This window comes from Limanda limanda, chromosome 19 (genome assembly GCF_963576545.1).
Source record: "Limanda limanda chromosome 19, fLimLim1.1, whole genome shotgun sequence".
NCBI classification, from domain to species: domain Eukaryota; kingdom Metazoa; phylum Chordata; class Actinopteri; order Pleuronectiformes; family Pleuronectidae; genus Limanda; species Limanda limanda.
Genome location: NC_083654.1, coordinates 13,415,275 through 13,427,330, shown reverse-complemented (window position 1 = coordinate 13,427,330; position 12,056 = coordinate 13,415,275).

The window sequence follows — 12,056 nt, the reverse complement described above, 5'->3', positions numbered from 1 at the left end:
AGAAACGGTCGTCATCAGATGTTTTTTCATTTGAATGTGTTCATTTGATTTCTGGCTTAATGGCGGGAAATGAAACCACGAAGCCGAACAGTTTACAGATATTCACTTTGCAGCGATAGACGGACCAACTCTTATCACCGGGAGCCGCTCTATACTTCATACAACGTAGTGGACGTGATCCTGAAATCTACCCAGCAACAGGAACGTGGTGATTTTTTTATGTTCTCGCATTTACTCTCTCTGCATTACGTGAAATCAGTTTGAACGCACACTGATTTCGTTATCAGGATTTCTGTCACACGCAATCATTTTACACCAGAATTACTCAAAACCAACACCAGCTAATAAACTCACCCACATATGCTATCGCCCGATTTCACCTTCAGCACCTGAGAATCGTAGCTCTGTTACGTTTGCTCAACTCGTTCTGTTTTTGTCTATTTTTCTTTGTAGTCTGTCCGTGTATATATATATATATATATGTGTGTTTAGTTCTTGTGTTCTCTCTACGCTCCAGTACCTCGGTCATTTCATTACGAACAAGACGGGTTCCAGTGAGGGAATAATGTACCGTTCAACCTGAGTGAAGGGATAGGCCTTAAAGTCAAAAAAAATTATTGTGCTTCTTCTATGTCCTTACATTGATGTTTCGCTAAGAAATATTTAGATGATCTCAAAAACGGATTTCCCATTGTATTATGTGAACGTATTATTGTTTAAGAAAAGACAAATCTATATATATATAAGAAAACATGTTGGAATTTAACTCAAAGCAAAAAAAAAGATGTTAATTTGGCTGTTTTTATTTTTATTCTTTCATATATATTATGAATATATAAACAGTTTATTCATTTTTATTTTTCATGTTCTGCTGACTTTTGGAGGGACATATTTTCCAGAGCGAGCCGAGCTTGTTATGCTCTTTGCAGCGAGTGTGACCCGCGTGCTCCCACCTGGAGAATTAGTTGGATTGACACCTCGGTGTGTGGTTCTGTTTTGGCGCCCACGTGTGTGTGAGAGCTCGCACACGAGTTGTGAACGTGAAGGAGCCTCAGGGCGAAGCACGTGCTGCTGCCACTGAGCCCCGGTGCTCTCCTCCCCTGGAGTTACACACTTATCAACTGGCCTGTGGCACTTTCCCGGTCTGGGTGTGTGGCAGGTCGAGTCCACCGACAAACCATTACGAGCTCAAGGATGTTTTTGTGGGTAGAGACCTCAGTGGCCACATGCGGCTCATGTTCGATTTCTCTCTTCTGTTTCTTTTTTTTTTGTTACTCCATGCACTTCCCACTGCTCCATGTTTGTGTTCAGACCATCTCCTCCATTGGTGCTCGGAAACATCGGGCAGCCAATCAGATCCTGTCGGGGGTTCGGTCCAGGAACAAGTCACCGGCCGTCCAGAGGTTCATGCAGCTAGTTTCAAAAGCTCATTGTTGCGTCGATCAAATAAAATGTGACCAAAATAAGCTCAACTTCCACTTTGACATGAGATGAATCCAATTGACCTCATAAGGATATTTGCTGCCATTTTTCTCAAAACCTCGTCCGTGTCCTCATAGATCGGTGAGGAACTCTGGGATTTGTTCGTGGACTGTGACCCCCCCGCCCGCCCGCGTTGCTGTTGTTGTACTGAAAACATCTCGGCCACATTCACTGCCAGTGGCTCAAAGATGGCCTTAGCATGACGGTGCTTTCAGAGACGCTGATCCTGTACACACATGGTGCTGCGGCCTCGGCAGGGGGAGAAATGGAGGTGCTATATTCCCATGCAGTGCTGTTTCTCCCCGTGTGTCGTCTGATCATACTAACTCCATTTTGTACACATCATATGTTATGCTGTAGAACATGAAAATAAAAAACACCCTGCCTAAAAATCTGCTGTCCCGGCACGAGTTAGTTCAGGGCAATCGCCCCAAACCCCTCGTTCCTTTCTCCTGCTTCCTCATCTGTTCTCATGGTTTTTGTTTTGGTGACTTGTTGCACTGCATGTCGGGTTCACATCTGTAGATAATGATGATCTGCAGATGTTTTTATTTAGAAATTCAAACATCCCACACAACGAGAGATCATTCATGACTTGAGAATCATTGGTCGAGTGGTTTTATCTGCTTGTCCTGCAGCTTTTGACCGTTTTACACAGTCTTCATCGGTAGATTGAGTTTATCATTTGTCATCAAACTATAGATGATGAACTTTCTACGAGTCTGTCAGGTAATAACAGTGCAAATTTAATCTACTCAAGTATTAGCAAAATAGACCTAAAGCTACAGGACTTGTTCTGCAGAGCAACAAATGTCACTATTCGATTAACTGGATTATTACTGGATTATAGTTATCATAGTTTGCACATGTTGCAACTGGTAAACCTGGATCAAATTCTCACTTCCTGAGAAGCAACCTACCAAATGCATTGGATGACAAACATAAATTTGTGTTAAATTGAAATACTCAAACCTGTGTGAGACTTTTGCTGATGAAGACCATGTAGATCAGTCGAAAGCTCCAAAGCAAAGCAGTGATAAATGGGTCCTGAGGTTTCTTTTGTCAACTTAAATCCACATCATTTTACACACATACTATTTTATGATAATAATATTACCACCCAAAGTTTAAGGTGGTTGTCCTCAAAAGTTTCCAGAGATTAAACATTTGGTCCTGCAGGTCTTAAACTTCAACCAGCAGATGAACCCTCGAGAAGTGCTGGTTAATTTAGCCCCAAACTGGCAGCTAAAGACGGATCACGACACTTTCACAGTCATTTCTCCCAAATTACCCAAACATGCCATATGGTATCACCCTGCAAGATCTGATCGTCTATAACTTATTCATATCTGAGCCGAGCTGAAACCTGCAGGGAGCCAGCAGCTAAACACGAAAGCAGAAAACGGGCTGGCGTCATAAACATGTTCGCGCCCCAGAATTAAAACTGGCATCAAAGAAGCACAACAGGCGGCCTTGTTGCTCCGCTGAGGCTGATATGAATATTTAGTGCACGACGCATGTTTTGTTTTCAGATGGAGGAGCATTGGCTGCTGTGGCTTTTGTTCCCTGGTGTGTTGACCCCCCCGCCCTCTAACTCTGCCTCCTATTAAAGGGCCGAGCGTTCAGCCGTGATTTATAAGTGGAATAAAATAAGAGATAGCATTGTTCTGCTTACGGATGGCATAAACAATCTACTTGTGAGTTACGAGGGATTTTTGATGTGTACCTCCTGACACACAAACACACACAAACACGTTATGCCCGTGCACACTTGTCCATCACAGCTACAGAGCAGTGATGGCTTTAACAGCAGCTCATGTGTTGACAGCTTTATAAGAATTTCTGCTTTATGTCCCTGATCCTCGCCGATATCAATATTTCACACATGACAAGTCTTGTTTGTGACAAGAGGCTCATTATATCCAACCTCAGATCACCCGAGTAGAGCTCCATGTATGCTACAGTATGTACAGATTAAGCTTCAGTACAGTGTTTCTAAGCTATAGTTGCAGTGTATCAGTATATCCACGTGGCGTCCCTGACTTTAATACTCTCGGAATCCCTTCTTGTTTCCCTCTTTGCTCTGCTCCGTCAACTCCAGGAGGGGAAGTGAAAGTGACGGGTTGTGCCTTTAGTCGGGAGGCCCTCACACTTCTCCTAGCAGGCGAGGAAACATGTGAGCAGATGCCCACAGGGTTGTTTTCCTCCCCACTGACCTGTAGCCCCCTTCCTGGGCTCTGCAGTGACACATGGCTGACAGCAGGGGGCGCTACGCAGAGTCAGACATGTAATTAGACATATTTCAAGTTGTGCACAAATAATAAACAACCGTGCACCGTCGAGTACAACCTGAATAATCATAGCATCGCCTTGCATGACCGTGTTATCAGTGTATCTGTGAAGTGTCCAGGTCCCATCCAACCGTGGAGCCAGTTTCCGTGGCAACCGTGCTGATGGGCAGGTTTATGGGTCTCTGCTCCTATCCGCTGCAAGGGGGGAGCAGTTGTCAATTAAAAAAAATAAATAAGAGAGGATGGGCCCTCCCTCCATCCTTCATTCATTCATTCATTCATTCAGGAATGTGAAAGAGGAGGAGGAGGGTTAAACACGGGGGGGAAATGGCCTCTGAGGTTTCAGGGGATTCCCTGACGTGACGTCCTCAGTCCGTGTCTCCAGGAGCCGCTTCACCCTCGTTGTGGTTTTTCTCTGGAGGAAGCAGGAGTCGTGAATGTGCCTTTATGAGAGTTTACTGGAGTGGACCTCACTCTGCTGTGTGGGGGGGTGTTGCTGTGACGTGTCGGGCCACAGCGACGATGGACGAATGTCTCTGGTGCTGGTCTGAGTTATGAATGTCTTTTCTTTTTTTTCAAAGACAGGCGATGCAAAGACATGTCCTGTGCTCTGCATTCCGAGGCCCTTTGGCCCCTTTGGCCTTTTTCTTGGTTCTACAGATGTTGTTCAAATCAAGGGTGACTTTTCCACTCTTTGCTGTAAACCTTTATTTCTGAACCAAACTTATGAAGATACTGTGTCTCTGTGTTCTTTTCTTTGTTTTCCCAAACATGGATCCTCTCTCCCTTTTGTACAAGGGCTTGTAAATAAATGTAAGTTCATGTGAAGAAATCCCCTTTGTTGTGGTGCAATCTAGAAATGTTTGGGAAATCAAGAAGGCCCCGCATGTGAAACAGTCGGTGAGATGATCCTTTTTTTTTTAGTGCGGAGCCACTAACTGGGAACCTGAAAAAGACATCACCCGCTTTCTGTGTGAAGGACGGTGAATGGTAATACAAAATAATAATAAGAATGTGTCAATAGGCGGAGAGAGAGAAGAAGAAAAACACTCTCATCGGCCTGAATCCTATTATTGGATAATTAACCCTTAATGGTTTGAATATTAACTAAACCATTAAGGGAAAATGATTATTTCAGGGTGATGGTGCTGCGGCTCCTTCAGTTTAACTTGAATATGCAACAGAGAGAGAGAGCGTTGACCCGCCCTCTCTCTGAACCGGATCATCTCATTGGCTGTTTTATAATCTGATAACAATCATATAGACCTCAAGAACTCAATGACTGTCGTACTGGATTTTTACACTTTTTTCAAACGGTATATATACACACAGTACTATACTATATGCTCTGGTCTAACTGTATTTTGTAATACTGCATGTGCATGCAAATAAGGAAATGATGGAATACATGACTTTGTATAAATGTGCTCTATTTGTGCTGTGGCGGCCACGACGGGGGGGTTGAGAGCAGCCGGGATCGGCCTCTATTTTGTTTTCTTCAAAAGCTCAAACTAATAATAATATAATTTCTCAAAGTTACATTCTCAAATACAAAACACACAAAAAACAACATAAAAAACATAAAAATCTTAAAAAACACAGTCAATATAGAATACATAAATAAAACTAGAATAGGCTTTGATGCAAAGGACGCTACACAACCGCTAGCTGATTGGTTATTTTAGGTCATGACTTAGCCTTCGCTGATTCAGGCTCCTGCATTTTGCAACAATATAACTACAACACACGTAGAAGACAAGATATTATTCGAGCAATCTGCCAGCAGGGTCAACATCGTTAGTCTTCAGTTAAGAATCTGGAATCGTTAAAAGTTTCCTGCCTGAGGATCTAAAGTGCGAGCAGGGTTGTATGAGGACAAAGGATCTGTGAGTCAGACCAGCTACACAGGATATTGTGATATCAAAACTTAAGATTAGTGCAAGAGAAGAAATCCTGGTCTCTCTTATTTTTCAACGCTGCACAAGAGGTTTCAAAGTACCTGCGACTCCCCGCTGCCACACACCAATTTGTCACAGTGTCGAGTGTCGCTCTCTCCATCCTTGTTGTGCGTGTGTGTGAGCAGTTCGCTGGTCCTGGGAGAGTCTGGTAGCGGGAGGCCTGTGGAAGACGGATCATTAGAGGCGGTGCACTTCCCAGCGAGCGGTGCCAGCGGGAGATGAGGAGAAGTCTGAAGGAGTCTGAAGTGGGATTTGTTCTCCCTCCTCCTGCATCAATGACCCGTGATAGCTCGACTGAAGACACTCTGAGAGGTGATGGGAGGAAGTTGGATTCACGTAGCTCTCGTCAAACATAAGTGATTATTCTTAAAAACACATTTTAATCAGTTGGCAGCTTTTACTTCTTTTCCTCGGCTGTGGCTGCTCTCCACCCCGATGAGTCCTGTTGGCCCCACGGTATTTTAAGTTTTCTATCCCTTTGAAGCCTCTAAATGTAAATGTTTCCTGTGTGTTTTTAATTCCAGACTGTGAACTAAATTGTAAGATCTGTTCAGATCGGAGACACAGCTGGGTTGTGAAATGTAAACAAAAACTTCTTGAACAGGGATGATGATTTTCTGAGGTTAATTTCATGAACAGGGTCCATTCATCCATTCGTGTGTTCAAGGAATACTCTGGCATTTTGGGAAAGATGCTCTTGTGAGGAGTTGCTCATATAATGGTTGAATATTTTGGAATTTGGGCTATTTACATTCTCTAATGTTCAGAAAACATCAGTTTCCTCACACAATTCATTGCTGCAGACCCTCTTTTCAGCCTCTGGCGGAAACACTTGGATTTAGTTCCTGTCTCTTTAAGGACCCGCCTCCCGATAAAGCCCCATCGGCTCTGATTGGCCCGCTGGACCACTGTATTGTGACCATTAGCTTACCGCTTCGTAAGAAGAGGAACCAGAGTAGCCGCTAGCCGTGCATTATGCAAATGAGGGGCATTGTGATGTCACATTGGTGCGGAGGTATGGACCGGACGACTGATGGGTCATTTCAGCAGCAGAGTGTTTACACCAGACTTCAGGCTTCTTAACTTTTCAGAACTTTTTCATGCACAGAAAAAACAACATAACAAATTTTAAAAAAGCATCACATGTCTCTTTTGAGCTGTTTCAAATGACATCATTACACGTGTCGGATCAGTATAAATCAGAAAGTTTTTCAAATCTCAGTCAAATCCCTTTTTCCGACAGATGGGATGAAAAACAGATGTTGGTCGTTTCCTCGCTGAGGCCAAACGTAATATTCTGAAACCGCTCCACAATCCCCAGTAATGAATTGTCTCCTTCAATCAGCATCGTTTACATCACAGAGCCGATCCACAAACATCCTCCCTGCAGAGGAGAGGTTGAGGAATTATTCATCGACCAGGAACCGCACTCGCTGGTATCTCAAACACTGTCAGCTCCAATAGGGATCCTCGACTCCCAGAGCCTCTCCATGCACCCCCTCGCCTGGTTCATATTTACGCGGAGAAGATCCGTCTGCGAGCGGCTTTAAAAACCGCGGGATGAGCTCCAGCACGAGTCCCGCGGGCTTCCTTCCTCTGGGTCGTCGGGAGCAACGGAAATGTTTTCATGGCTGGGGGATGAATGAGATGACGTTTATGACTCTGTACTGAGAGGATGGAGGAGAGGATACAGCTGATGGAGGGAAATTAGGTCAGACGCTTTTGGGAGGAGCAAGCTATTTCTAAATTGGAAAGCCCCCCCCAAAAAACACCCCTCCACCAGCCTATTTTTTTTTCAGTCCACCTTTAAGCAGAAGCAGCTGCAACATTTATATCGGTCTGCATCATTTATCAAGTGGAATTTATTAGGAAAGCAGTTGAATATGCAACAAAGGATATCGGCTGAAAACATTTGTTTTAATCTTTCATCTGTACCTTTTGGGCAGGAGCTGATATTACACAACACACACACACACACACAAACACACACACACAGTATGAGTGAAAGAAAATCCTCTCATCGGGACGTTGTGTTGCTGCTCGACATATGTCCCCGCGGCTTCGGGTCTCATCCTGCGATGATGCAACCAGTTTGCCGGGGGAGGCCGCTCGCATGTCGCCAGGCCGCTGGTGCAAATGCACAGCTCCGCCAAGGAGTCGTTAACATCAAATGTGAGCGTGTGTGTATGTATGTGTGTGTGTGTGTGTTTGCACAATATGAGACCATAGAGTGTGTGTTTCCACTGACCACCCAAGGTATGTCCCATCTGCTCAATGTAGCATGTACACCTCCTGTTTGTCTGTTTGTGTGAGAGAAGTCTGAGCACAAAAGTGTGTGTGTGTGTGTATATGTGTGTGTGTGTGTGTGTGTGTGTGTACCTCTACTCCCTACAAAGCCTCTCAAGTCATTCCTGCACACCTTACAATGAGCCAGCTGTCATATCTCGAACCAGCTAGTAAAGTGACATACCATAATAAATCTCCCTGTGCCGCCTGCGTGCTTCATCATCATAAACACTTGAATCTGCGGAGCATCGTTCTCCATCGCTTCAACCAAATGAAACGTTAAGTGAAGGGATTTCTAACGTTTACGATGCTAAACACGAGCTCACGCTACAGGTGGCGTTGGCCCGCTGACGTCCTCCAGGCCGTAGACACGTGGTCGAGCAGTCGTGGTGTCCGAGCGGCAGGTTGAGGTGCTGATGATTGGAGGCGTCGGTGAATCAAACTCACAAGAAGACGTTTGGCATCTTAGCGGAGCGCGGGGGGGTGTTTATGTGCACGGACGTGTCACAGGCGCTGAATAATTGATGAGGGCGATCAGGAGCAGCGTGTGTGTTCAGGCTCCATCGGTGACCTCGCTTGATAACCATCGTTTTCAGGGCAATGAAATCAGCAGCTTCCCCCCCGCTGGGAGGGCGCCGGAGGTTCACAGCGAGAGGGGGGTGGGGAGGGAGGGGAGAGGCTCGTATGGATCAGTTCTATACCAGTGATATAGATTCTTACTCCGGAGAAAGGGATTTGGTAGAGAGAGACAACAGTTAGAAAGCAACGCGGTTCTACCACATGCTGAACTTCTTCACCAGGTTTATAAACTCGTCCGTTAGAGAGCAGAGAGAGAAAGATGAAAGAATTGTTTATGACAAAATATTGTTCAAAGTTCAGAAATCTCTCTCCTGCTTTCGAGAGCTATACCAATACAAATAAGTAAACTTAGCTAAGCTTAGCACAAAGACAGGAAGTTGCTGTAACCAGCCAATAAATAGTCTCTCCCGTGAATCTACAACATGTTTTTACACTTTTTATACTGATTTACCAGGTTTAACCTGAGGTGTTAGCGTACTGTGTTTTATTGGGACTAATTGGACAGAGCTAACAGTTTCTCCGTTGTTTTTATGCTAAGCTAAGCTAACAGGCTGCTTTTCGTTATCAGCTTCACACACAAACGCGAACAAAATAAAAGCCATGAGTGTTTTTCCCAAACTGTCAATAGTTTATTTAAAACATAAAGAGGAGGATGATAAATCAGGTTTGGGACATTTCCTTGAAGTTTTTTATTTTTTACTTTAACCACCTGCTCTCACACCTATGAAGCCATGTTTGAACTGAATGTTCTTTCTCTGCACATTTAGAACCTGCTTCATCCTAACAGAGCAGAGTTCATATACTGTACAGGCCTATTGCATCGTTTATCTCGACACACCACACAGCACCTGCAATATGTATCTTCTCTGTCACTGTAAACTACTGCACCAATGATGTTTAGTTTTCCACAGTATTATCAAATGAATTCTATAAATATATGAGGATTTTTTTCTCCAGGGGCAAAAATCGATGCACACTGACTGTTAACTCCAGTTTATTTTCTTCTCCGGTCTCTGTGTGTAGAAGCTGCCATCGTTCTCGTTGTAAAATGTGTTTTCTGACAAACTGCGTCCTGGTGCTGTTGTTGTTTGACTCGTGTGTTGCGGCTCAGACCGGCTCCACAGGGATCTGTGCCACTGGAGCATCTGGTTCTGACTCAATAAAGATTTTTTTGGCAGCTGTTTGTTAGATGATGTCAATGTGTCTTTTTTCTTTTTAATCTCTGATGAGGCCGAAGAAAGAAACAAATACTAAAAGGACAAAAGTTTCTTATTGAGGACAATGACGAGTTCCAGAGGTAGAATGTGAATAATTACTCAAGTTCTGGAGGACAATTTTGACTTTAACTGTATTTCTACGTTGTACCTCGTCACCTCGGTGTATTTAATGCACTACATCAACATGAAAACTTAAGTTACTTTGCAAAACTTTTCAAATTCAGATTTTACATTAAATTGATTATTACAAAGAGACTCTAAATTAAATCTAAAGTAAACTTAAGTGTTTAAACACTGTTGACACACTAATGCATAATTCATAATAAATCTATAACATTACATTTATGAATATATCACTTGGAGGTCAGAGCTCTATGTCCTGATCAAACTTAACTAAATAATGTATGTCTTACATATTTTATTGCAAGACCGTTACTTGTAACAGAGTATTTTACTCTAAATATAGTATTTCTAATTTTAATACTCTCTCCAACTATATTAAAGATGACCTCATGTAGGAAAAACAATTTGAGTTAAACAGTAGAACATCGTCTCAGCCTAATAAGGATGTAATTCATGGGAACATTAAAAAGTTTCGGGTAAAAAGTAATGGGTCAAAGGCCTTCAGTTCCACCCCTCTTTATTCAAAAACGTATTCTTCTCATGTTAGATCAACAAATTCAATTTTTCCCGCCCAAACACAGTGAATCTAAACTGAAACATAAAGCCTCCACACCGTCTTCTTTTATAGTGTGTTTGTCTGTTGTTTACATGGATTGTTCGCGATTAAATGAGCAACAAACAGAGTAAATAAACCTCAGTTAATGTGCTTCATCCGCTCGGTTTGGGTGTGGTGAGATCACACGTGATAAGAAACCGCACAAACAATCATCAGGTCCAGATTTAAATCCCGATTAGTGCCCGGAAACATGACATGTCGCTTTTCTCCTGCCCACTTCAGAGATAGCACACACACACACACATACATTCCTCATGTGAAATAACCCCTGTAACCCCTGTATAACTGTCTGAACTCTGGCAGAAACTGTGTTTATGTTGGACTCAAACTGGACTTTAACTCTGAGTTCCTCTTTAGTAGTAGTAGTAGTAGTTGCCTTCTAGAGAAATCTTCTAAATATAACAGAGCAGCCACCAGCTCATAACTCAGAGTCTGTTCACTTTGGATTCAGAGACTTATAGTCATCATGTGCAGCTTCTGATCTTGGCTGCCCTCTTGTGTCCATATTAGAACATGCAGTAGAGTGAGGTTTAGTTTTAACTGCACGTGTTTCACCTCTTTAACCCCTGAAGGGAAACACACATGTGTATTTTCCCATGTTACACATACAGTCGTGTTCAAATTGACACATCCTGCTACATAATGAGTCGCACAAACGGTCTATGCACCTGAGGAAATCCTCTTTCAGTAAAAAGCTATTTCACCTCCTCACTCAAACATAAGGACTGATAATGTGTCCTATTACTTCACAGAGTTTCTTTTAATTTAAAGTATATTTATTTAATTTACTATTTCAATTAAGAACCAAACAAGTCATTGTTAAATATTAATTTCAATCATGTATGAATGATTTATTAAAAATGTAATTATTGCGACTAAGATGTGAAAACATTTTTTGGAACATGGGAACAAGATACAGTTAAACTCCAACTGCTGGCAAGGCTGTGATCCCGTCTGTTTGTCTTCTTATGTGACTTTCACCCGGCAGCACTGATCCACAGTCAGTGTGTGACGATTTGAGTCACTCAGGGTTCAGACCTGTTGGGGAGAGCTGATCCGTGTTGTCCACCAGCAGGGGAAGACTTGTCCGATGGAGCCACAGTTTTAATACAAGTCAACTTGAAAAATGTAGTTCAGCCTAATATCTCAAATGAGATCAATGTAGCAATTTCAACAATGGTGGAACATTTTGATCCATCTCTTTTTGTACATAAATGCAACATAACTGAGCCTCAAAGTACAGAGAGTCCTTGGCTGAGATAACACTTTAGAGCCTGTAGAGCATATAATTCATATATAAAACATTTAAAAAATATGTTTTGTGTTAAGAAAAGCTGCTTTTATTATTTTTATTTAGCAAACACCGTATATTATCTTGCATATTATCCTTTTCTTTGAAAAGAGGAGCAGATTATTTTTCCTTTTAAGCACTTTTACAGAAACTTCTCCAACCAATAAACAGTTGGGAAAAGTGAAAAAACTTTATTGGTCAACTTATGGCCTC